Source organism: Parasteatoda tepidariorum, chromosome 1 (assembly GCF_982258835.1).
Source record: "Parasteatoda tepidariorum strain Cologne lab strain chromosome 1, Ptep-v5.0, whole genome shotgun sequence".
Taxonomy (NCBI): domain Eukaryota; kingdom Metazoa; phylum Arthropoda; class Arachnida; order Araneae; family Theridiidae; genus Parasteatoda; species Parasteatoda tepidariorum.
The window spans coordinates 96888637-96913420 of NC_141755.1; the positions used below are offsets into that span (position 1 = coordinate 96888637).

Consider the following 24784-nt stretch of genomic DNA (forward strand, 5'->3'; position numbering starts at 1 on the left):
GATAAGACGTACAGTGCGGGGAAAAAAAGGAGCACCCTGATAAATTTTCATCCGAATGAACAGATTTTTACGTACTGAGACTCAACCTTAATGGTTCGAGAACCTAACTTTAAATGTGATATCCTAATTTTTTAGTGCAAACTATGTTTTAAGTTACAAAATCAGACACAAACACATACTGTCTCTAAACAGACATAAATTTTATTTTTGGTTTCTTGACTTTCAAAATTTGGGGGGGGGGCGCAATCTGAAAAGTATGGTCACAAAAGTTTAGGCAAAAGAGCAGTCGATTGTTTGGACCTTTTAATATTAATTTTTCTTTTCCCTTTTTTCACGATATCTGAGATAATTTTTTAACGAATCAAATAAATAATTGAACACAGTCATAAAATTCGTTTATCTGAAAATAATTCGCAAAAGAATATAACTATTTATTAATTTTTTTTAATTTAGTTAATAAGGATTGAAAAAATTTTCAAATTCTGAAGTCCACAAATTTTAACAGCCTTTCAAACTGCGTAATTTTAAATGACAAAATACAAAATGCAAACAAAATCATTCGAAGAATTCATGAGAAAATTAGACTTTTTTTTTTCTTTATTCCTTAGAAAGTATTTGACCAATTTCGTTTAAACTTTGTTCATTTTGTCATTAAAATGTTTTCGAAAGTTGCATAATCAACAATTCATACAGTTTTTATCATTGTTATATAAATTAAGGAAAAATAATACGAAATTATTACTTGGAATTATCTTTGGATAAACGAATTTCATAATTACGAGCAAAATCTTTTGGTTTGCTAAAAAAAGCATTATAACAAACGCAAAGAGTAGAATTAACATTATGGATACCAAGAAGGCCAATCACTCTCTTGACTAAATTTGAACTCAATTTTCCAGATTGTGGCCATCCTTCATATTTTGATGGCGAAATATCCATCGAAATAAAAATATACTTACGCACCTAAAATATTGATCTTGTAACTTAAAATATCATCTGTACTAATTAATTAACACGTGTGTAACATGTCTTTTAAACCATTAAAATTGCCGTTTAGTTCATAAAAATCCAATAATTATGTAGAACAAAAGTTGTGAAGAGTGATATATTCTCTTTTTTTGCGTACTGTACTCAATATTTAATTAGTAGTAGTAATTTACTCACAAGTAATTTAGTATACACAGTAATTTAGTACACAATATTTAATTAGTATTAGTAGTAGTAATACTTAATTAGTACCATGATCCAAAAGAACGTGACTAAAACATGGCTAAACGCATCAAAGTGTTTTGTTTTTTTTTCTTTCGCTTTTCTTCGTATTGTAGTTCAAATAAAATTTGAAAGCTTCACTCTATGACCATATCTTTTCAAATTTTAAACGATATTTGTAACGATATTTGTAAAATTTGAAAACTTTACTCTATGACCATATCTTTTCAAATTTTAAACGAAATTTGTAACGATATTTGAACGACATTTGTAAAATTTGAAAACTTTACTCTATGACCATATCTTTTCAAATTTTAAACGATATTTGCAACGATATTTAAATGATATTTGCAAAATTTGAAAACTTTACTCTATGACCATACCTTTTCAAATTTATTTCAAATTTATTATATACGCTATTTTTAACATCTAGAGCAGTGTTTCCCAAACTTATGACTTTTGTGTACCCTTTCTAAATTTTTCGTACCGCTGTGTACCACTATAAAAAATGAATGTATTTCTTACTGTAAAAAAATTGCACAAAAGTTAAAATTCACAACTGGCTGTTGACACCACTAATTATTAACTGTTAACTCTGCATAAAATAGTCAATAGAAAAACACGTAATCGTAAATTTTCATGACTGGCTTTGTTTTTAAATAAAATTTTGAAAATTTCGTTTATTAGAAGATATCTCGCATATGAACGCGTACCACCGCTAAACTGTTCCCGTACCCCTGGGGGTACGCATACCACACTTTGGGAAACACTAATCTAGAGGTACAAAGTTGCCAAACAGTAAAAAAAAACTAAAAGTGATTTTCGTAAACAATGCTCAGAACGTAACTTTAATTTCTTTACCAAATATAGGATAAATCAAAAGGTGAATCTTTGGATAAATCATTATCCTTCCTATTATTAATATTTTTTTTGAATTTCTAATGTGCAAACACTTATCAATTTGGTTTTTTTTAATAGGTTCAATAAAGGATAATTCATTTGCTCCTCGTCAATTTCGAAAAAGATTTTGATCCTTGTAAGTATAACTCCTAAACTTATATTTTAATAAATATTAATTTCGATTTTTATCAATGTTACACATTGTTTGTAAATAACTCTGTTCAAATAATTTTCAAAGCCGTATTTAGTTTTCTTTTCATAGTCGTTAGACTCTTTTAGTCTATATACAATTGGAGTAATTAACTAAATATTCTCTACTAAATTTGATTGCAATATACTAGTGTTTTCAGAGTTAGTAATAAATACTTATGCACTTATGGCAAAAATAAAGATTTTCATAAATGAAAAGCAAAAATTAGGGTTTCAACTAATTAGAAACGTTTAGTTTAAAACCAATCAATCATATTCTCCGAGGCATTCAAAGGAATGTTAAAAGAATACTATTCCTTTAACTTTCATAATTATTCGAGAAAATACAAATCATTAAAGCTGCTTCGAGTTAAGATAAAACCACAGAAACTGACAAATGAGGTAACATAGATTTATTTTAACTCCATCTTTACTAGACATTTTAAAAAGTTTGGTAACATTTTCTCATCTTTTTTAATGAAACTTAATTATCTCTTTTTTCAACTCTACTTTTGTGTTTACTCGGATTTTGAATATCTAATAACTCTATTACCATTTCCCCTAGGGTTTTGAAATTTTAGTCCCCGGTCCGAATTTTTTTTTTAATTTTAATTATTCCGTTACGGAGAAATGTTGAAAAAATGTTTTGTTTTGTTTTTTCGCATCTGTTAAGTCATTGTTATAAATAGATAGTTTAACACTTTTAACACTTTAGTTTACACAATTCTGTTTAACACTTTTCCACTCGTTCTTTTATGTTAAATTGTTTTTCTCAATATCAGTCATTTACGTGAAAGGCATGTAGATCAGTGCTACGTCTCCAAATTAGCATTCCTAAAGTTATCTAAAACCTCGTGTAAATTTTGTTTATAATTGTGCTTTAAAAACGTATTTCTGAAGAAAAGAAAAGAATGTTCAATTTATTTCAAAGACTTAATGAATCCTGGAACGAAAAGTACGAAATAATATAACTTTAAAAATACGCTTTTTATTCTATATTACTAAAAAAAAATTGGGCATTGATGGTTTTAGATAAGATATAAGTCGAAGGAATCAATAGCTCGAAAAATTTCGATTGAAATTCAATTCATTCGTTATGCACGCATTTTTATTTTTCAAGTTTTGTAATATTCGAGCTGGAAAGAGTTGAAGTTTTATTACATTAAATATTCAGCCATCCATCTATCTATTTCTTATCTTTGATATTTTTCATCGACTTCATAGAGTCATGGAGATAAATTTTATCATAGACTTCATACAGATAAATTTTATTATAAACGTAAAGTTTTATTACGATCTGAACTAGTTAAATAAATTGAAGAAGTTTTATTATGTGAATATCGTGGTTAGATACTTACAAAACTATTTTTCAAATAAATTTAATTCAAAATAATATATAAATATAAGAACTGAGAACAAAATAAAAAAGAATTTGTTTTCCAAGACGTAAAGTCTTGATATTTTATTTCTCATGCATTTATACAAGGTCCGGCTATTAATTTCCAGGACTGACGTAACTGTAGGAGAACGAAAAGCCGGAAGATGGCGCTAATGATTGCATATTGAAGAGTGTTTTCTTGCGCATGTGCAGTGCAATCGGCACCATACTGAAGTAAGTGGTTCTCATAGAAAGGCGCATTAAAACGTAGCTCTTAAATTCCTATTGTCGAAGTGAAAATGGAGCAAGAATAAACATTAAATGTTGCTTCAAATTGGGCAAGACAGCTGCAGAAACCTACAAATGATTTAAAGAAATTTACGGCGAGGAAGCATTATGTCGCTCCAGAACTTTTGAATGGTTTAAACGCTTTTGAGACAGCGCGAAAGCGTGGAAGATGATCCACACACAGGTTGGCCGCAGTCGTTACGCACGCCGGAAGAAATTGAAAAGGTTCGCTTCCACACATTGCGTTGCCTGTGAGGCGATTCTTAGCCCAGCATGGTGTCGTTGAAATGCAGCATCCACCATACTCTCCAGACCTAGCACCCGCAGACTGTTTCCTAAGCTGAAAAATTCTCTGAAGGGGACAAGATTTCAAGATGTCGAAGCCATCAAGAAGACTGTAACGTCACTATTAAAGAGCATTCCAAAAGAGGACTTTAAAACTTCGATCCGAAATTTGCACTGCCGAGCACAGACGTGCATTATGGCTGATGGGGATTACTTCGAATAATATTAAATGGCTATGTGTTTAATTTTATTTTCTTCTGAGTTATTCCATGAGTCCTGGAAATTAATAGCCGGACCTTGTAGTTATTATTATTTGAATTAGGTTTTTACTTAACGGCCACACTGAGTGACACATTCAATCTCAAGTAATTGAATTTGTCACTCAGACATTGATTTAGGATTATTTTCTTAAATTATAAATTTGATGAATTTATACATTTTAAGTATTAAATAAATGGAAGTAATAAACAATTTTGTTTTGATTTCTTTTAAATCAGCACTCCTTAAATTATTGCAATGTTTATAACAACTGTTCCAAAACGCAATATCTCAAAACATTAATATGAGAGTAAAAGTTAATGATTTATATTGGTTAAAGCTTTACAAAAGAACAGCTGCGAAATTCTCAAATATTTTTTATTCAAATACTTTTCATCTGATGAAGTAAAATAACGTAAAAGATACAGAATTATATCTTTTCAACTCTTGCTAGGAGTCAAAAATATAGATGACTTAATTTTATAACAATTCATTTTCAACGCTTGTGCTTATTAATCATTGAGCTTGCTAGTGCTTTTGGTTGTAGCGACTTCCTCTATTTACGATTTCTTTTGGGAGGCACAGAATTTTTTCCATAGATTTTGTGTTGAAGAACACTTTTAGGAGAGACCATCAAAACCTCTACCAGTGATTGGGCAAACCTCCGCACCAAGGGTGGAAAAGGCCAAATAAGGAAGCATGAAAAAATATTAACAAAATAAATAAATAGATTAAAATGTATTTGAAATAGTATTTATAACTAACATCAACAGAGTTGTCGTTTTAAAATGTTAGCGTTATGTTAATGTTAATGTTTAAAATCTTAACGCTATTAGTGAAAGCATAGGAATGAAACAGCCCCGTAATAATTGTCCTTCGTTGCTTTTAATATGGATTTTAAAAGAACGATGTCACAGTTACTTTTAGACAATGTTGCAGGGTCCGGGATAGCCTGGTTGGTAGGGCACTGGACCCAAGTGGTCGTGGATTCAATCCCTGACGGCCAAAGACTCCCCGTGTAGTAAATGGTGGCTGATGCACGTTAAATCTGTCGAGTCTCAAAGTCCTCCATGTTCCCATAACAAATCAATACCTCGTACTGGATTGGAGATCGATCGTTCTCTGATTCAAGTCAAAATTACGATCTGTGGCTGTATGAATGGGTCCACCGACTATCGAAAAATGACGACGCAATTTTGAAAATATAGTCCCAATAGTTTAAACAGAAGATTGGTAAAAAGTTTGGACCCCTTAATGTCAATTTCACTTTTTTTTAAGTATTTCTCAATATCCCAGACGCTTTTTAAGCGAATGGAAATAGTTTTACACACAATTTTGCACTCAATTAATCTTTAGTAATTATTTATTATTTTTTTAATAAGAAGTAAAAATATATTTGAATCTTAAGGTGCACAATTTTTGAACTGGTTCAAAATATATAATTTTAAATGACAATACAAAAAAAAATTAATGAAATCGAAGAACTATTCAACAAATTTCATTTCAATTTTATATTTTGTTATTTAAACTTTTGCAAATAAAAATTAAGTAAAACTTTGTATACCTTATAAATAAAAACAATTCATTACAATAATCATTAAATGAAATAGTAATAATAAATAATTATTAAAAATTATTCTTTGCCGCTGGAATCATCTTTGATGCAACGAATTTTATAAATGAAAACAAAAACTTTGCGAAAAATATTTTTAAAACATCATGACAATAGATAAGTAAAAATAAAATGATGCGAGCCTAAACTTTGAAACGCTCTCCTGCCTAAACTGTTGGAAGCATATATTTTCCAGATAACTGTTGCCCCTCATCTATATTAATTCCCTCGTAAAATGGTATCCTTGCTGGAGAAAATACTATTTCATGTCCGGTTCTGTTATTAAGTTAACAGTTAGAACTAATTAATTACCATGTTTCAAATCACCCATGCGAGATTGGGCAATTGGGGAACGTTTTACGGAGACCGGGTGATTTCTATCGTCTGATCTAAATTGTGTTTGTTCAATCTTTAAATTACCATTAAGTTGGGATCCAAAACCGTCACCAATAGCTCACTAGTGTTAAGGAATTGAGTTAAGCGACCGAGGCAAATATGCCCATACGCAGGTATCTGATGTCTCGCAGTCACGAAAGCGACCAAAGCTCATTAGTGTTAACTCTATTCTGACATGAACCCTATAAGCTTAACCTGTAGTCCTATTGCTAATATTGAATATCTGAAAATCAGAAATAATCGTGTCCGTAAGGAAACATTTATTGAGATCAGGCAATCTCATCTCGAAAAAAATATTTTTGATGCCATAAAAAAATGGTGATAAAAAATCCACACCTTCCTTCAGTTAAAAAGTAATTTCCCTACGGTGCCAGCATAAGTCGTAAAACGCCGAAGAAAAAAATAATATTAAAAAAATATATATATTATTTCCTCTCGATACTTTTTTCACTGCAGTAGACATTTTTTTTTCTTTCTTCATACTCTACATCTACGCTTTAGTCTCACCATCCAGAAGTACACTCTTTCTTCATCACAAAGTGGATTCGATGGACTTAAAAAGGAAATAAAAAATAAGAAAAAGTACGTATAAAAAAAAGGGCGGATTCCATTCCCTGGATCGGGAATCAACAGGATGTTCCGGTCTTCTCGACGATCTGCCGCCATCCCTTATTGATTCTTCCACTCGTCTGCGCACATCCTCTCATCCCACGAATCCAACCAGCATCAACCTTGAGGAAACGTTAAAAGTAAATACAAAAGGTACGCGCCAGAAAAGGATGACTGCGGAGAAAAGTTGAAATGTTGAAAGAAAGTAAAGTGATATGTAAGAAGATTGCAAGAAGTTTCTTTCTTTTTAAAACATTCTTTTTAAAAAGAAGGAGATTAATGGAAAATATGTAGCGATTTTTTTTTTCGATTGATTTTTCCTCTGTTGAACATTGTATCGTGTTTGTGTTTGTTTCATAGTTTTCTTTTTTTTTTAATACTTAAAATATGTACTAGTATGTGTCGTAGGTATATTGTGAAATCCGGCTACTGCAAACTCTGAAATTTTCAAGTTTAATACAACTAGCCTACACTACTAGTTGTATTAAACTTACAAATACGAGCTAATTAGGGTATGCAGTGCGCCAAAAAAACGGACCACCCTGAATAACTTTTCTAAAACTCAATCTTAATGGTTCAAGGGGCCGATCTCAAATATGCTAATTAATTGGTGCAGACGATAATTTAAGTTACGAAATCAGACAAAAAAAAACGTACTTTCTCTGAATAAACATACTTTTTTAATGAATTTGGGACTTCTGACCCTCAAAATATAAGTACTATATATATAATGTATGAAATATAAGTATATATATATATTATCTATATTATATATATATATATATATATATATATATATATATATATATATATATATATATATATATATATATATATATATATATATATATATATATATATATATATATATATATATATATAGCTATATATATACCAATTTCGGGTTTACGACTATCAATGTTCAACATCGTAGCCTTGTAATTTTTAACCCGATCCAGAAGACAGGGGAACTCCTGGATCAAGTATTGGGAGAAATTTGTCTTCTTGGAGGACTTTTTAATTGCACTAACCCGCATTTGGGTTACACGGAGAGGGCGAAAACGAGAACCTCCCACGGTTAGCCTGACGGCAAAGGGACTCTAACCCACTGAGAATATTACACATCAGTACTGTGGTCGGTGCAAGCCGGATGCGGAATTCGTATCGACTAGCCATCACCGGGATCGAACTCGGTTCACCTAATTGGAAGGCGAACGCTTTATCCCCTGAGCCACCACGGCTCATTGGCGGTGTTTTGAAAAAAAATTAAAGAATAACATAAAATAAGTTACATTTTCGTTAATTACTCAAAACCAGTAAATCCAATTATAAAAATCCTTACTCGTTGCAAAAATTATGTTTATTGTGAACATTATGTCAAAATTGGAAGCACATCGGTTGAAAATTGTACTAGTTAGAGATACAACAAGTGAGAGAAGCAATGCTTCGAGTAAATTGAGTTTAAACTTTTGTGATAAATGATCCAAATAAACGTATGAAATTTTACAGCAAACTATAATGCATCAATACAAGGTCCATAAAATGTTTCATCTCTATCATTTTCAGCAGTCTCAAGTACTGGTCCAGCCCTTTTTCATGTCTATCTACCCCCATGTGACGCATCTTATGTTTTTAAAGTAGCAGCCGAAATTCTGTGGTCATCTGCATTTTGAGCATATTCTTTGTATTCTTAGCTTTCATTTATTTCTAATTGTTCTAAAACAATGGTTACCAACTGACGGCCCGGCGAAGGGTTTTTTTTCTTGCAGCCCGCGAACTAAAATATATTAGTTGTTTTTTTGCGGACAATTTTCGTAAAAAATCTGTATGGGTTTAAAATACTTTTCTTCGTTTCTGTGAAATTTAACAAACCAACGATACACAAAAATTTATTTCTCTGGCTTTGCACCCAAGAAAATATTTATTCAAATACAAAAATAATCGTGTATATTGCTCTTTTTTATTTCGTTTTTTTTTTTTTTTTTTTTTTTGTATTTTGAGAATATAATTCCCATTTAACTTTTTAAAACTATTCATTTTGGACGAAATTATTAACATTTGTAAATTTTAAACGCATAAGAGAGGGAATGAATATTATGTTTTATTTAAATTCCTAGAATTGAATATCGCATGAGCGGAGAAAAAAAATGTAATTTCAGATGCTCGAAAAAATTTTCTTTTGTTGCTATAATTTCTAATAAGTCGAAAAAAATTTTTAATTTATCACAGAATTAAATTTAAAAAGAAAAAAAAATCTTGTCACTAAGTTTCTAATTAAGAGAAGATTCAAAATGATACGTAACAAGCATTTTTCTTCTTGATATTAAAAAACTTTGATAAAAATCTGACAGTAATATTTAATGTTCCTTCAAACATAAAAGAGTTCTATATAAAATTTTGATAAAGTTGCGGCCAGCCATTTGACTAGTGTTCTTAGTTGCGACCCCCGAACACATGTGAGTTGAAAACTCCTGTTCTAAAGCTATCAGTAACCTTTTGCAAGCTTCATTAAAAATTATTACAGATTAAATAAAAGCTGTAAAATCAACTATTTATATTGAAAGCACCATTAATTTTGTTTCTTGCGCAATTGAAACACGTTATTTCAATAAAATATATAAAAATAAGAATCTTACTAAAATATTTTGATTGGAAAGAGCAAATTCGTGAATTAACTGAACGTACAAGTTCACGTGATCATACGTGTCACAGCGCTGCTCTCAACATATACTGTCATTTTTATATTATTACGAAAATCAATTCAATATTTTGGTACAATAATCTTAAAAGGGTAAACTTCCAAAAAAATGCAAAATTTTTTTTTTCCTTTTTTTAAAAATTTTACGGTGCTGTTGCCTTTTGAGGAAACGTATACCAACTATAAACATATTCCGCTTAATTTACTGTCCTGCATTATGCTCTGTAAATCTATAGAACAGTGGCTACCAAGTGGCGGCCCGCGAGCCACATCCGACCCTCGAAATCTTTTATTGTGACCCGCGAGCTGAAATATAATAGTTGTCATTTTTTGCTGACAATTTTCGTAAAAAATCTATATTGGTTTAAAATATTTTTCTTTCGTTAAAGAAAACCTAATTTCTTTGTTATTGTGAAATTTAACATAACAACGGTGCAAAAAAATTTATTTCTCAGGTAAAAATCTATTTCTGATTTCAATTTGCAGTTCAATACTCTGTTTTGTACAACTTGATAAAAATCAGACAGTAATATTTAATGTTCCTAAATTTTATAATAATTTTATATGGACATAAAAGAGTCCTATATAAAATTATGATAAAGTTGCAGCCCGCCATTTGACTTGGACTTTTAATTGTGGCCCCCGGCCTCATGTAAGTTGGAAACCCCTGCTATAGAAGAAATAAAAACGATTTATAAACTGCTGTTTGATGTTGTCTTAGATCTATCGTCTTAATTTCTTATATAGTATTTTCCTTGTTTTCATTTCAGTTGCAATTTGTTTTCGGAAATAAAATAGAAAGTGCAAGTTCTTAAAATTTGAAATTAGATATCTTTATGTATTTATTTATTTATTTATTTATTTATTTATTTATTTATTATTTATTTATTTATTATTTCGTTCCAATCCTGACTTTTAATGTAATTTATTTAGAAACGGTCAATTAAATCGGTAGTTGATATTGATACTGTTCTTTTATTCTCCTATTTAATTTAAATAATTGAGGCGAATACACTCATTAAACTTTTCATTAAATTCAACCAAGAAATCTCTCTCACGGATAAAATCCTTTTGTGTTCTTTCACAACAGCATTCGAAAGGAATTTTCCAGTTTAGTCTCAAATTATCACATTCAAGCGGCAGTTTCAGTAAAAGAAATAGCGATTTTTAATCGAAGATTCTGATCGTCTGAGTTTCCATCTCTGCCTGACGCAAAGCTCCCAGAGGATTCACTATTATTCAAATATTCTTTCGGAAGTGAAAAGTTGTGGCAGCAACTCTTTAATTGGGCCACGTTTTAGCTAAAGCGATATATTTAAAAATATTCTGACTTAGAAAAGATTCGCCGAAGTAACTGTAATCTTGGTATGACGGAGTTATGATTTGAAATATTTAGTTTGGGAAACAATTATTTTGGAACTATCTTACAGAATTTACATAAAATTACAAAGTCAAGTTTTTCCCTTGAGTTTCAAGATTTTTAAAGGCTTTCAAAAATGGATTAAAGTGTATTGAAATATCATTCAAAGTTGGTTGTAAACTAAAATCTGATATAAATTTAATTTTTTGATTAAGTTCTTGAAACAAGTATTCGACCAAATAGAGAATGGGTCAGTTCCCCCGGCACAGAGTTCTTGGAGCCCGCTCCAAACTGTTCTAACGCTGCCGTTCGAAAATAAACTGAAAAGTTTAATAAGTTTTCATCTTAAAAGAGTGGATATATTCCTTAATTTTCTTTTTGTTATAAATAAACGTTTGTGTATAGAATTCAAACGATTTGAAAATAATGTATTTTTTCGTACAAAATGTTTCTCAACGCTGCACCGACAAAAAAAATTTTGATCACTTTTTTCCTCAAAATAAAAACTCTTATAAATATACATTTAGAAGTTGGGAATTTGATTGGTGCATTTAGAGTAGAAGTATCAAACCTCAAAATGAAACTTCTTATAAATATACATTGAGAATTTGATTTGCGCACTTAAAGTAGAAGTATCTAACCTCAAAATAAAAATTCTTATAAATATACATTTAGAAATTGAGAATTTGATTGGTGCATTTAAAGAAGAAGTATCAAACCTCAAAATAAAAATCTTTAAAATAAAAATTCTTATAAATATACATTAAGAAATTGAGAATTTGATTGGTGCATTTAGAGTAGAAGTATCAAACCCCAAAATAAAAATCCTCAAAATAAAAATTCTTATAAATATGCATTTAGAAATTGAGAATTTGATTGGAGTATTTAAAGTAGAAGTATCAATCAAACAAAATTCAGTAGGAATTTTCCCTCAGTTGGTAATATTTGCAAATTGCATTTTATTATTCTTAAAGATTGGTCCCGCAGTGGACTGATCGTTAAGACACGGTTCCCAGCAGATCACCGAAGTCAAGCATCACTATCTGCGGTCAGTGAGCGGGTTGGTGACCACTTGGATCAGTTTGCGTAGGAACCGAGGGTGTGCGGTATGGGTCCTCGTTAAACTGTTCTACCGCAAAGTGCTCGACTTCGCGTGCAGGTCGTTGGGCTACCGAAGCGGGGATGCCATCCCCTCTGCAAAGGAACAAAATTGTGATGGCATGTCTTCGGATCATCCTCAGGGATGATTCCCAGACCGTCGCCAATAGCCCATTATGCAGCTCTAGTGCGACGTAAATGAACTAACTACAACTACAATCTTCAAGATTGCAACTTTTTATTGTAGTTTAATTTTCAGAAAGAGATATTTTCAAAGATTGAGAAAAGAATTATTATTAAATGAAGAATTACAACGTCACGTGAAAACTATGTATTGAATCAATGGTAAATTCAACCATTAAACGATTAACAACCGTAAACTTTAAACTTCTCAAACGTTTAAGAATTTTAGAGTGGGCACCAAAAGCTCCGTGCTTAGGAACAGAGTCAATCTATATAAATAAAGCAGAATGTTTTTATGTGTGTGTACCTTATAACATCTGAACGATCCTCAACTAATGTGGGGGTAAACAAGTTCGACTCTCTCCGACCTTCGGTTCGCCCGCAGCATCCCAAATAAAGAGTTTTTTTTCATAGGATTTGATAAATATTTAATAATAAGAGTGATTTTCTAGCTTGTAGCTCTAATCGATAAAGAATTAGTTTTATCTCTATGAATTATTTATCTTGGGTTTTTATTTATGTTAGGTTATAGCAAGTAAAATCAATGTCAATAATTTCCAAGATATGAGAATTGGGATATTCCCAGAGGAAGGAGATCACGCATACTCAAACATATGACCTATGACGTCAGCATCAGCTAATCGTTTATAAGCAAAATGTAGTGTTAAAGTTAAGCTAAGTTTATCCACGCAAGTTAGAATGTTAATTATAAGTGAAGTTAATTAAATACTACAGTCCCATATCGCTCAGCAAATTTGTTGAAACAGAATTCTTCCTTCTTTTGCTTAATTATTACTTGTTTATGTATTTTATTGTAACATTGATATATTTTTGTTTTGTATGCCTGGCAACTTCGATGCATTATTAGTTTGTTTATGTTGCGAATGGTTTCGTGCCTGTCTTTTTATTACGTAAGAAATATATAGTGAAAGAATTGATATCTTTGTGAAAGATTTTTTTCCCAATGCCCAACTGTAGAATGACCTTTCGCCATACAGGTATCGGAAGGGCAGATTTGTCGTCCACTCTTTCAGGAGACCATATGTGAGCCAACGTTGCTTCCACATTAGTGACCGACATCACAGCGAATGTAAGAACATCGGTACCTTGCCCGCGATTCGAACCCAGAACCTTTCTGATGCTGTTCCCTGACCCCTACACAGGCCGGCCGGCATGTGAAAGAATATAGAATGTGCCATTTAAGGGAATTGATACTTGACGGGCTTGGCTTACACGAAATAGAACGGAAAGAACAATTGCTCGCGTAAACAAATGCCTCGTTTCAGCCACCAATCAGGACCGAGATATCCACACTATGTCACTTGCAGGTATCCCATTGCGTTGCCGAATTCGTATTTTAAAAGATGTATAAAAAAATTTTGATACTTACTCTTTTAAAGCGCGTTTCCGTAAACCTAATTAGTTGAAACTCGACAAGAAGTAATGAAATAAAATTGAAATTATCTATAAAGCCATGAAATAATTATAGTAAATTCTCAATATCACATTTCAAATTATACTATACGTGTAGTTAATGTCTCTATTAGTTAGTTGAACTTCTCAATCAGATTATGGTTGATCTAATTGTTTGAAGTCACACCGAAATGTAAAATAAATAATAAAAAAAAGTTTGCGTATTAGGTGCCATGAATGTGCTACACAGTGATATTATGATACTTATTCGTTTCTGAGGATACTGAAAAGCATATTACCACAGTATTAAGCACCTGTATTGGTACAATAGATTCCCTTTACTACAGTTTTTATAACAGCAATACCAATAATATTTAATACCGCATAATAGTTGGACGATTTTTTTACCGTCTTCGAAATAAGTACCGATATTAATTCGTTCGTCAAAAAGGGTTATAAAATTATTATTTTCGTTGCCAAATAATTTCGAGAATTACAATTAATTAATTTTGGTAATAAGTACTTATTGAAATTTTTAAAAAATTGCATTAAAAAGCTACATTTAGGAAGAAAAGGTACTTATTTGCATATGAGAATTGTAAAAACTTACCTTATTGTTATTGAGACCAAAGACGCCAAGTTCATTTTGGTGACAAGTACAAGTGGAAATAAAAAAGTTTTGTGCTTAAAAAGCTAAATTAAAATAAAGAATAGATGCTTATTCATGTAGAAAATCTATTACAAAAATCGCCGTATTATTATTAACACCGATAATGCTTAATTAATTTTAGTGATAAGTACTACTGCTGTCATATTAATTCGTTTTTTTACGAGGTAGTAAATATTCTAATATTAGTACCAAAATACCTATTATAGATACTTTGGAAAAAGGGTTTCTCCGCCCCACCGAAAGGGATAGGTACTAAAGAAACTAGTATATTATGGTATCAGGAGTTGACCTAGAAAGTAGCATTATACCAAACGATACGAACAATTAATCTTTATTTTGATGGGATAAACTTCTAAAAGCATATTTTACTTAATTTGATTACATAAAGCCACCGGAAAGTGCAACAAATAATAATAAATAAAAAAGGAAATTGTTTTGTTTTAATTAATTGTATCAGTGCATATTTATAGAGCTAAGTAATACCGATTTATTGATTTTTTACATTTTTTCACCGAAGAGCGAGTATTCAACTAGTAATAAAAATGAACGATATTGAAAGTGGTATACTTATGATTAAATTCAGATTTAATTTCTACTCTCACTTTGTTTCACTTTGCTTATTAAATAACTTTTGAAATGCTTATGACTACAATTTAAATCGTAAAGAACAAGCAAAGTAACATATTGATGAATTTCCGATTTTGTTTTTATTACGAATCAATAATGTTTATGCTTTTTAACGTAATTCTAGCTTGCAGTTGTAACCATTTTGATTATAAATCCTGGCAGCGAAAAATATATTCCCGTATGTAGAATACATAGTGAAAATCAAAATGAGGAAATAAAGGAAGAAAAAAAAAGAAACATTTATAAATCCTGATAAATTGTGATCACGAATCGATAATTTTTTTATTATTATTCTTGAAACTTAAATTATTTTCAAATTTCCGTTTCTACTTTATCTTTCTTTTTCCCCCTTCTACAGGAAAAGAAGATAAATATTAGAATATTTTGGAGAAAAAGATATGAAATTTCAATAATGTATTTAACAATTGAACGCTGATGAAACGCAATGAATTTTACAATTTTAATTAAACAAAACAACTTAAGATGAAGTTTTTTTTAAAGAATAAAATTATAGGAATAAAAATTTAAACTGGAAAAAGATTTATGCGATAATATACTGTTTTTAGAATATTTTGGAGAAAAAAATATGAAATTTCAATAATGTATTTAACAATTGAACGCCGATGAAACGCAATGAATTTTACAATTTTGGTTAAACAAAACAACTTAAGATGTAGTTTTGTTTTAAGAATAAAATTATAGGAATAAAAATTTAAACTGGAAAAAGAATTATGCGATAATATACTGTTTTTCCCCTATCTTTTTTGCTTGACTTAAAAGCTTATCATTTACGTATGCTGCTGCCATCTATGAATAAGTAAGAGAACTTTCCTTTTTATTTTCCAAAATCTATATTTCACCATTATTTTATTCATATTCTTATATTTTTATCCTTTTTTTATCACAAATATTTTTTAAGAAATTACAAAGTTTGATCACAGTGAAAGTGTAAACTAAAAAGAAAAAAATCCGACATGGAAAGCAAATTGTTGCGATACATTTACAGGATACTTCTCCTTCATGCACCAATTTTACAGCCTGTTACAAGGAAAAGCCATCATTGATGAGAGAGGCAGCTATGTTAATGAACATTCAAGAATTTAAATTGTTAAAGTGAAAAAAACAGGAACAGTTTCAAAAATCATTCTTTTTTTTATAAAAATAAAAAATATTCGATAATTAACGTAACTGAATATATCTATTACAAGATTTTAATCAACTTTGATAATTTTATTTATTTGTTTGTCTGTATTTACCTACATTTCTGTATTATGCTTTAATATTCATTTATTAATCATTTTTTTCATTCGCATTTTTTTATTTGCTATTAAACTATTTATTTAATTGTTAATATTCATTTTTTTAATTTATTTATTAATATTTATCATTTTAATTTATTTATTAATATTTATTATTTTGATTTATTTAATCATGCATATTAATCCCTTTTTTAAATCATAACATAAACATGTAATCTTAATATTATAAAGGATAAGTGTAATAATTGTTTAGATCAAATTATTATTAGGCAATAACAATTGAAAAGATGATTGTTGAAGATTACCTTTATAAACATTTTGGAAGTAATATCCTTTTACAATGCGTGAAATAAGGAATGGAACTAATTGATAACTCTTGATTTAGTGGTCGTATTTTCACGTACAAGGATGTAATCTTAATATTATAAGGGATAAGTGTAATAATCGTTTAGATCAAATTATTATTAAGCAATAGCAATTGAAAAGATAATTGTTGAAGATTACCTTTATAAACCTTTTGGAACTAATATCCTTTTACAATGCGTAAAATAAAGAATGGAACTACTTGATAACTTTTGATTTAGTGATCGGATTTTCACGTAGAAGGATGTAATCTTAATATTATAAAGGATAGGTGTGATAATTGCTTAGATCAAATTTTTATTAAGCAATAACAATTGAAAAGATAATTGTTGAAGATTACCTTTATAAACATTTTGGAACTAATATACTTTTACAATGCGTAAAATAAAGAATGGAACTAATTGATAACTTTTGATTTAGTGGTCGGATTTTCACGTACAAGGATGTAATCTTAATATTATAAGGGATAAGTGTGATAATCGTTTAGATCAAATTATTATTAAGCAATAGCAATTGAAAAGATAATTGTTGAAGATTACCTTTATAAACCTTTTGGAACTAATATCCTTTTACAATGCGTAAAATAAAGAATGGAACTAATTGATAACTTTTGATTTAGTGGTCGGATTTTCACGTACAAGGATGTAATCTTAACATTATAAAGGATAAGTGTAATAACTGTTTAGATCAAATTATTATTAAGCAATAACAATTGAAAAGATGATTGTTGAAGATTACCTTTATGAACATTTTGGAACTAATATCCTTTTACGATGTGTAAAATAAAGAATGGAACTAATTGATAACTTTTGATTTAGTGATCGGATTTTCACGTAGAAGGATGTAATCTTAATATTATAAAGGATAGGTGTGATAATTGCTTAGATCAAATTTTTATTAAGCAATAACAATTGAAAAGATAATTGTTGAAGATTACCTTTATAAACATTTTGGAACTAATATACTTTTACAATGCGTAAAATAAAGAATGGAACTAATTGATAACTTTTGATTTAGTGGTCGGATTTTCACGTACAAGGATGTAATCTTAATATTATAAGGGATAAGTGTGATAATCGTTTAGATCAAATTATTATTAAGCAATAGCAATTGAAAAGATAATTGTTGAAGATTACCTTTATAAACCTTTTGGAACTAATATACTTTTACAATGTGTAAAATAAAGAATGGAACTAATTGACAACTGTTGATTTAGTGATCGGATTTTCACGTGCAAGGATATAATCTTAATATTATAAAGGATAAGTGTGATAATTGTTCAAATCAAATTATTATTAAGCAATAGCAATTGAAAAGATGATTGTTGAAGATTACCTTTATAAACATTTTGGAACTAATATACTTTTACAATGTGTAAAATCAGGAATGGAACTAATTGATAACTTTTGATTTAGTGATCGGATTTTCACGTACAAGTATGTAATCTTAATATTATAAAGAATAAGTGTGATAATTGTTTAGATCAAATTATTATTAAGTAATGAAATAAGGCACAAAAATCTGAGTAAACATACGTTCTTTCCAACATGCCAGCATTAAAGACCTTCAAAATATGGTGTTGTCTCTGAATATAGAAATTGTGGTTCCAATAGCTCAATTCAGAAAGCAGATGAAAGTTTGGTCCTTTTAATTTTACTTATTTAATGCTAATTTTACTTTTCTTATTTCACCATAAACATTTTATTTAAACAAATCAAAAAACTTAAAAACTTATTTTTTAAATAATTGTTTCATTCAAAGTACAATTTTTAAGATAAATTGTTATTACTTTTTAATATTGAGCACAAAAGATTTAAATTTTAAGGTATAGAAAGGTTAGTTTAAATGCTGTAATTTTAAATGACATTATTCCAAATTTCAGCAGAATCGGACTAAGAGCTTGTAAGGGTAAAGAAATTTTTATAATTACATTTTTTTTTAATTGTTTTCCTCAGAACCTATTTGTCCAATTCTGCTCAAATTAATTATTTTTCCATTTAAAATTGCACAATTTAAAATGAAGTAAAAATTTGAATATTTTATGATTTTAAAAGTTTCCGATAATCAATAAATAAAAAATAAATAAATAAATATTAAAAATATTTTTTTTCAGATAAGCGAATGCGCAAAAATATTTTGATTCATTTAATTAGTTCATTATACATGGTTAATCCATCAAAAAGTAAAATTAGCATTAACCCTTTGACGCAGAATTTTTAATAAATTTCTTTTTTATACTTTTGGATACTTTTTTCATTGTTTTGGTCAAAATAAGTGAAAAATATTAAATTTAGCATTTTAATAATTTACGGTCATAAAACACAGCATGAAACACTCGTGACTTTTTCTGCGTAAAAAGTGAAAATCATACAAACACGGCTCACTCCCAGACAATAATTATTTAAATTGGCATTTATTTGCAGTTATTTAGATCTAAGAAAAAACAATTATTCTTCATTAATTTTTTTTTACTTACAAAATCAATTATTGATAAATGTTTGAATATGATGGGGAAAAAAAATTTCAAACTATAATTCTTTTTAGATTTCATATTTTAGTACAAACATAATTCCAATAATCAGATTTTTTTTAGCGATATTCAGAATTTTTTAGTAACTATTAGACTGTTTTTTAGAATTGAAAAAAGTACCAAAATGCATTTTTTCTTGCAATTAAAGTGGCAGAAAAAAATATATAAAAGTGACGCCGGTGTCCTATCTGCTTCTAAGGGTTAAGGAGACCAAATTTTCAACCACTCTCTTGACTAAACTATAGAGAACAAATTGTTCGGATTTCAATTAATATTTTGATAAACAAGAATCTGAATCCGTCGGAGTGCATCCAGCTCTGCTCTATGTTATATCTGCTATATTTTTAAACCGCATTTAAAATCAAACCCTCAGTATATCAAAATTTGATGCAAGCATATAAAAATCAGATTATTAGATCTAAATTCTTTCCGTTTTCTATTTTAAATACTATATTTTATCGTTTTTGTTGTTCAAAAAGGTTTTATGCGGCGTATTCAGATTATTTGTGTTTTGTTGCACTGGCAGATGATATATGGGCCATTCTATATTTAAAGTTCGTAGATATTACATTGTTTTATGATGTGAAGAATAATTTTTGTTTGAATTTACAAATTATGCCTGAAATATTTTATTTTTAGTATAAAGAAGAGGAATATAAATTTGATAATGCCCTAACAAACTATATTAGTTTTTAATGCAGTGTCAAAAATTTCTCAGCAAAATGGTTAAATAGCAATTTATTTAATGGCTATTTCCCCATATTCAACCAAAACAGTCGAATTATCAGAATAAAAGATAGTGTTCAAACTGTTAACGGTGTGAAAATCATTTATTGACTGTTTTCACTCAATACGATTAAACAACCAGAATTTTATCCGCGTCAACTAGGCTTAGAGCCAATGAGAATCGAGCACGTGTTCTTCAAAAGCTAGAAGCTAAGCAATGAGACAAAGATTACAAATTCATTTTCTTTATTTTGCATTATTGGATACCTCATAGTCATACTAAGCTACTTAGTTCATTGCAGATGAGTACATATTTCAACCAAGAGGGCTAAACTCTCAATCTCTCTGAAAGAGGGTTCGAATCCTAGCGTTAAAACCACAATATTTCTTCCATTCCTTCAACACTTAAGGAGTTTCTAATGCCCAGCACTCTTCAATTGGTGACCCTGGGCTATTAAAATATGAAATTCTATTCACGCATAGATGAGAGAACCACAGATCTGCTTAACACAAAAAGTCTAGTATTTCTCCTCTCTCACGATAGATGCCACCAGTAGATTAACTAATTCAGCCGCATTTCATGGATCACTTGACAAAACACAACCTGACCACAGCATAATTCCAATGCCTGTTACCTAACGAAAATCCCAACATAACCTTACCCCAATACCCAGTGAAATTTCCTTTTTATTGTTTATAAACCATGCTAATTGTAAATAGTTACAAAACTGTATAACTTTGTATTCACAATTCTTATAACCAAACCAGTTGAAAACGGTTTCAAACCCGTAAAGATAAAGAAATGTTCCTAACCTTAAACTTTACAGTTAATTGGGTGGACAGACTGCTGCCGGTTATTTTTCCGTAATTTTTAGAATGAAAATTGAAAATTCTAACAGTTCAGCATTTCGTAAAAAATTTCAAATTAACTGGCAATCGATGGTTTAAACAGCTCCTTCAGTTTCCATATTCTAACTTTTTTTACGTCGTTATAAATCCTGCACTTAAGCTTATATTATATTTAACTTCTGTGAATAACCATTAAAAAATCTTATTTTGATTTGTCTTATTATCGTAAGCAATATTTTTATGGCAATTAATTTATGTATATAAAGAAATTATCTTTTTTGAATAGTTTCAAACATCACATTAGTTTAACTTCGGAGAATATCTAAAGCAAACATATCCCTCGGGGTTATTTGAAGAAAGGTAAAAGCTTATGTTTTTTCAACACGTAAAACAAATATAATAATTCCATACAATGCAGCAGCATAATAGCTGAGGCTTATTAGTACAGTTTTGTTTAAACGTTCAACATCGAGTAAATAACTAGAGGATAAAATAATTACCATTGAGTTAAGATATTGCATTATTAGGAAGATAGTGCGTTTTCAACAGACATCCACTGTAAGATTTGTGACAAATAAAGTATAAAACAAATAAAATTGTCCTCGACCTATCAACAATCAACAAAACTTCTTTCTCTAAATTCTAATATTTCGTTGTTATCTTTTTTTACTACGTTTATTCAACTTGCCTTCATGTATGTCTGTTCGGGTGGAATTTTGTAATCGATTTTAAATTAACTTCCCGACTAGCTACAGACTTCAAATTTGGCACATAGTTCAGAATTGGATGACAATGCATGAAAATTAAGAGAAAAAAGACATACAAAGTAAAATAAAACTAAAATGAAGGAAAAATTAATATTTTCGCGATATTCCCTAAAAATTATTTTTTGCATAGAATTATCTTTGGATAAACGAATTTTAAAATTGTGTGCAAAAATTTTTCAATTCGCTAAAAAATTTCGTGAGATGTGCTGAAATACGCCGAAAATAAAATTAACATGAAGGAGTCCAAGTTTTGGACAGCTCTCCACATACCAAAGTATTGGAGCCTGATTTCCTAGATTACGACTATTCCCCATATTTTGGGAATTAAGGAATTAAGAAATCCGAATCCGTCGAAAAAAAGGTATGTTTTTTCAGAGAAAGTACGTTTTTGTGTTTAATTTCGAAACTTAAAATTTTATCTGCACTAATATATATATACATATATATATATATATATATATATATATATATATATATATATATATATATATATATATATATATATATATATATATATATATATATATATATATATATATATATATATATATATATATATATATATATATATATATATATATATATATATATATATATATATATATATATATACGTACGTTTCGAAAATATTTTAAATCATACTTGAAAAATTTCCCGTTCATGTAAGTTCACTTGAATTCGCTGCTCGCTTTATAGTGCTTTATAGCTCGCTTTATAGCTTCACGTGATATTTTTAATTATTGTGTTCTATTTTATTTATCGTAATTTTTTTGTAAATTTTTTTTGTACACTTCTCACACTATTGTATTGATATATTTAGCTTTGGCTATATTGATACAGTATTAGAAAGCACTCCTTTTTGCGGATATAATCGTGTGAGATGATGAAAAGATTATATCTTTTATTTTCTGGATTTTTATTCATTTTTTTCGGATTTTTTTTCCAGTTTCTTGTTACTTTTATTGCTATTTTTCTTTTTCCCCCTTTTTTCATTGTTCTGTAATTTTTTCCATGTTTTCTCTACATTTTGAACTTATTTTATGAGTTCTATTTACTTACTGCTTATGCGCCGTAAATCAGTATATATATATATATATATATATATATATATATATATATATATATATATATATATATATATATATATATATATATATATATATATATATATATATATATATATATATATATATATATATATACACTCTCTCTCTCTCCCTCTTTTATTTACATTGTATTTATACACCTTAACAATTTTAGCATGATAAAGTGAACTTGACAATGTATTTCACGTGGATGGCTTTCTATTTAAAATAGAATTCTGTTGCAATCTTAGCTTTTCTAAAAAGAAGAATCATAACGTGTTCTGGATCTATTCTAGGAGGAGTTTCTGAATACAAATCGCCTTTACGTGCTCTAAAGCATTTTTTTTTTTTTTCTTTTATGTTCTCATCTCATAAAATAAAGGAACTAACCACATTTTATTTCTATGGGGGTTTTATCTTGTTTCGCATTATGTCGCGGTAAGTTTCTTTTGCGTAAAATGTTAGGAAATGTTTGCTGAAATGTGGTTAGCCTTTCGGGGATAATGTTGGCATTCTGGACTGTCGGGAAGCATTTCCTTTTCCCGTCCATGGGTTTTGGAAGAAAGGAAAATAATGTGAAGGCAGATTGTCTAGTTCAGCTTGACAAGACGTTCAGAGAGAAAAGCATTTTAAGAACAAAAACATTTTCTAGAGATTTTGAAAACGATACTATCTAAAGAGATTCGTTTTATATGAGTTTGTTTTGAGCGTTTAAAGCTCTTTTCTGATTCGCAAGCGAATACTTGGATTATTTTTTGATCGTTTATTTATCCTTTTTTTTCTATTACGGACAACTTTCGGGGAGAATGTGCATTTTACGCATTCTGAGACTAAATCTAGGTGTTTTATTTACTGTAAATTTCAATAAAATAACCATTTATAATATTTTATTAGTTTACGCAACGCGTAAAATGTTTCGCTCCTTGGAAATACGAGCTTACAGCTGACATTTAACAAAATCAAATAACAAGAAAATATTTCTAACTGTATACAGTATTTCACGTCACGTTCTTTACCGTCTTCTACGTTATCTTCAGCACTTCCCAGTTGGAAATAAAAAACATAAATAAATAATCTAAATAACTGATAGAGACATCCCCGTGAAATACTCTGCGCAATTTACAGTAATAATATAATTAGAGAGGAGTAATGGAATTAGAATAATATAATATCTAATCTATTATAAATAATTCTCTTACGTGGCTCCCAAATTTTGGTTGTATTTCTTTTCCGCCGGTGGCAACATTTGCTTTGTTTTGTTTACGTTTTGAAAACGCCAAAGCATTCTGCCTCTTAATGATGTGCTTCTGATCTAATATATATAATTCTCTTACGCGGCTCCCAAATTTTGGCTGAAGTACTTTGTACAACTAAATAAGATTCTTTTCACAACACTTAAATATTTACTTTATTTTCTTAATATATTAGTCGGCAAAGAATTCTGTTAGGTTAAAAAACATTTCGCTAAAAAAATAACGAATTGGGTATAATATGAAAAAAACACAACTACTTCGATTTAGTAGGAACAACATATGACGCAATGCTAAACGAATGGAATTTAGTTGTTGTTTATTTAGTTATTGTTATTAGTAGTTGTTGTTATTTGTTTTCGTTGTTGTTATTTATTTAGTTGTATTTAGTTTCAATAACTTTTCTTTATAATGCAATAAAATCTGGCGAGCAGCTATTTAAACGATCGAACACTTTGTTTGTTTATTTGTGGCTTGAAGTTAGGCTCGCAGAAAATGCCGTTCATGGGTTAAATTTAGTAGGAACAACACAACCTGTGACGTAGGCTATATTATACCCAATTCTAAAAGAAATAAAAATAAACAACTTGAAAAATAAAAATGCTGTTGCCAGCCATAGAATTTTCTGAAAGTTAACTTAGCAACATAAATCAAAATGACATAGAAGCGAAACTAGATCAAAATTATGATACCTGAGCGCTTGACGTAACAAATCCTTCAATTCTAAAAGTGTTGTATCGCCAAATGCTCAAATTAACAATTGTGTTCTTAAAGAAATTCTA

General features: G+C 29.3%; 1 protein-coding gene across 3 annotated transcripts in view; it reads left to right on the top strand.

Moving 5' to 3' along the window:
• LOC107441931 (uncharacterized) overlaps window positions 1-24784 on the top strand; it is a 212284-nt gene that overhangs the window by 178629 nt on the left and 8871 nt on the right. For all 3 annotated transcript variants that reach the window (XM_087169284.1, XM_087169294.1, XM_087169300.1), the window contains one exon: window positions 2188-2245. The gene's annotated coding sequence lies outside the window, so the exon portion shown is untranslated. The remainder of the gene's footprint in view (window positions 1-2187; window positions 2246-24784) is intronic.